This window comes from Parus major, chromosome 2 (genome assembly GCF_001522545.3).
Source record: "Parus major isolate Abel chromosome 2, Parus_major1.1, whole genome shotgun sequence".
NCBI classification, from domain to species: Eukaryota; Metazoa; Chordata; class Aves; order Passeriformes; family Paridae; genus Parus; species Parus major.
Window position 1 is genome coordinate 130,994,196 of NC_031769.1, and position 3,462 is coordinate 130,997,657.

Genomic DNA, 3,462 nt, shown 5'->3' on the forward strand with positions numbered 1-3,462 from the left:
GCCCCCCCCTGCCGTGCCCTTCCCTTCCCTCCGCGGCATCCGTGTGGGAGCGGCGGGGGCGGCCAGGCGCTTCCTCCTGCATGAGCTCACACGGCGGCGGGGGAGGGAGCAGCCTCCCCGGCGCGGCCCCCGCTCCCCGCCGGGCTGAGGTGACGCGGACCCGCGGGCGGGGGGAGAGACAGAGAGCGGCGCGGTCGTTCCGACCTCCTCGGGCCTTTCTGGCCTGTCCCCGTGGCTGGGCGCGCCCAGGGACCCGCTGCCGTGTCCTGGCAGCACCCTCGGAGCGGGGGAGGTCGCTGCCACGCGTCGGGACCACGCCAATCTGCACCGGGGCGCCCGGCACCGTCCGTGTCTGCCCAGGGCGCTGCTGTTGGCGGGAGACCCGAGGGAGACCGCAGTCCGAGGAGAGCCCAGGCAGGTCGGCCCCACGGAGCTCAGCCGTGTCTGCCCGCGGCTGCCTCGCCCGCTCCCCGGCTGCTGCCGCCCGGCCGGCTCGGGAACAGCTGCGGCTTAGCTGGGTCGCTGCTAATCGCGTTACCCCGCAGGCTGCGGCGCGCCGTGACGGCGAGAGCCGGGAGATCCGTTCTGCCCCACGCAGGGTTTAGGGCGGGCTCTTTTTCCCGTCAAAAGTTGTAATGAAAGCAGAAAGAGCGGCTGTGTGTGTCAGGACCTGAGGAGCCGTATCCAGGCCAGGCTGCAGCTGTGACTGGTGTTGGGCTCTAGAAATGCTATTTGGGCTTCATTATAGTTCAGTTTCTTTGCTCCTGCTTATTCAGTCTCACTTAAGAGATCTCCCGTCCTCCTAAGCAGTCTAGTGTTATTTGGTCAGAGCATTTTCTTTTTTATTTTTCTAACACCTTCTTTGCCTCAGTCTTCAGCAGTAAGATCAGTTATCCTCAGTACAATGGGCCTCCTGACCCCATTGTCCTGAGCTGGTAGACATGGACAGGAGCAGAATTACAGGATGCCCTGTAATTCAGGAGGAAGCAGTGACCTGCTGTGCCACTTAGATGCTTACAAGTCTATGGGATTGGATCATCCTAGAGTGATGAAGGAGCTGGTGGAAGAGCTCACCAAGCCCCTCTTCATCATTTATCTCATTTATCATCAGTCCTGGATAACCAGGGAGGTGCCACATGGCTGGAAGCTGGCCAATGTGATACCCATCCACAGAAAGGGCCAAAAGGTGGATCCAGAGAACTACAGGCCTGTCAGCCTAACCTCGGTGCCCAGCAAGGTTATGAAGTAGATCATCTTCAGTGCAATCACATGATACATACAAGACAACCAAGGGATCAGTCCCAGCCAGGATGGTTTAGGAAAGCCAGGTCCTGTTTGACCAACCTGATCTCGTTTTATGACCAGGTGATTTGCCTAGTAGATGATGGGAAGGCTGTGGACGTAGTCTACCTGGACTTCAGGAAAGCTTCTGACTCCACCTCTCACAGCATACTCCTGGAAAAGCTGTCAGCTCATGGCTTGAGAGGCAAACTCTCCACTGCATTGAAAACTGGCTGGATGGCTGGGCCAGAGTGGTGGTGAATGGTGCTAAATCCAATTGGTATCCAGTCACCAGTGGTGTCCCCCAGGGATCAGTGTCAGGCCCAGTCCTAGTTAATATCTTCATTGATGATCTGGATGAGGGGATCTAATAAATTTGTGGATGACACCAAGCTGGGTGCAAGTATCAGTCCTCTGTGGTGTAGGAAGTCTCTGCAGGAGGATCTGGATAAGCAGAATCAATGTCCCAAAGCCAGTGGTATGAGGTTTGATAAGGAGAATTGCTGGGTCCAACATTTTGTCCACAAAACCCCATGCAGCACTACCTGCTGTGGGTAGAGTATCTGGAAAGCTGCTCAGAAGAAAAGGACCTGGGGGTTGCTGGTAAACAGCCACTGAACATGAGCCAGTGTGTGCCCAGGTGGCCAAGAAGGCCAGTGGCATCCTGGCCTGTATCACCAATAGTGTGGCCAGCAGGAGCAGCAGTCACCCTCCCCAGGTACTCAGCACTGGTGAGGCCACACCTTGAGTGCTGTGTCCAGTTCAAGGCCCCTCAATTCAAGAAGGTCATTGAGGTGCTGGAGATAGTCCACAGGACAGCTCAGCTGATGTAGGGTCTGGAGCACCAGTCTTGTGAGGAGCAGCTGAGGGAGCTGGGCGTGTTTAGCCTGGAGCAAAGGAGGTTCAGGGGTGACCTTATCACTCTCTACAACTTGAGGAAAGGCTGTAGCCAGGCGGGGGTTGAGCTCTTTTCCCAGGCAACAAGCAATAGAATGAGAAGACAGCCCCAAGCTGCCTCAGGGGCAGTTTAGGTTGGACATTGTGAGGAATTTCCTCGAATAAAGGGTGATTAGGCACTGATAATGGGCTGCCCCATTATCAGTGGTGGAGTCATCATCCCTGGGGGTGTTTAAGGAAAGACTGGAGGTGGCACTCAGTGCCATGGTCCAGTTGGCATGGTGTTCAGTCAAAAGTCTCAGATGCCTTTTCAAACCTAATTGTTCTGCGATTATGTCATTCTTCCTGTCCTTCCCCTTTTCTATGGTGTCATGGTCCTATTCTTTCTTTCTGCTTAGTTCTTCCCCATGTCAGCCAATTCCAATTGGCAGAAGGGGTCTGGCAGCAGTTGATGTGTTCCTGTAATTTGCCAGAAAGCAAGGAAACAAGAAACACTAGTTCCAGAGACTTTAGTTATGCTTGAAAGAGAGAAAAAACCCCAAAACAACAAACTGAGAAAACCAACCTGCAAAAAATTAGCAATTTCTTCAGCCTGAAGATAGAAAAAGGATATAGATATTGCAAAACATGACCATAGATGTATGTAATTTATTAATATAATTATTATAATTATATTAATAAATTAACAATGTAATTATTAAAATAATACTTAATCATTTCAAAGACATGTATTGACAAAAGAGTGGTAATATTTTTTCCTAGGAAGACACTTTTTTTCCATATTGCTTTAATTCCAGTATTTCAACTGATACATTGTGCAGGTGGAATCTCTGCTATTTGGCTTCACAGTGGTACCCCAGACACATCTGATGGGATGTGCTGTCCTACTATGCCCCCTTGCACCAGGCTGCCAGTGGTGAGTTCCTTTCTCCTTGCTCCTACAGCTGGCACAATTGGCACCTGTAGAAAAACTTGCCACTAGAGAAAAATCTGCATCTCCCATCTTCTGCTTCTGTTGTGCAGCCTGGATATCTGCCTGACTTTCTGACAGATTTTATAAGATCCCTGCAGGCACTGCAGAGAAACGGATTGGCCTGACTGCCTTATCTAGACAGAATTCCCAAAAGAGAATTCACTTCAGAATGATACAAACTCCTTTCACTACTAGTAGCAAGCAGTTGTTTACAAATTACTCGACTGGATCCCAAGTCTCTGGGTGGAGAAACAGAATAAAGTATGTTTCTTGTGTGTTTCACACTGAAATCAACAGGGGAAAAAATGTTG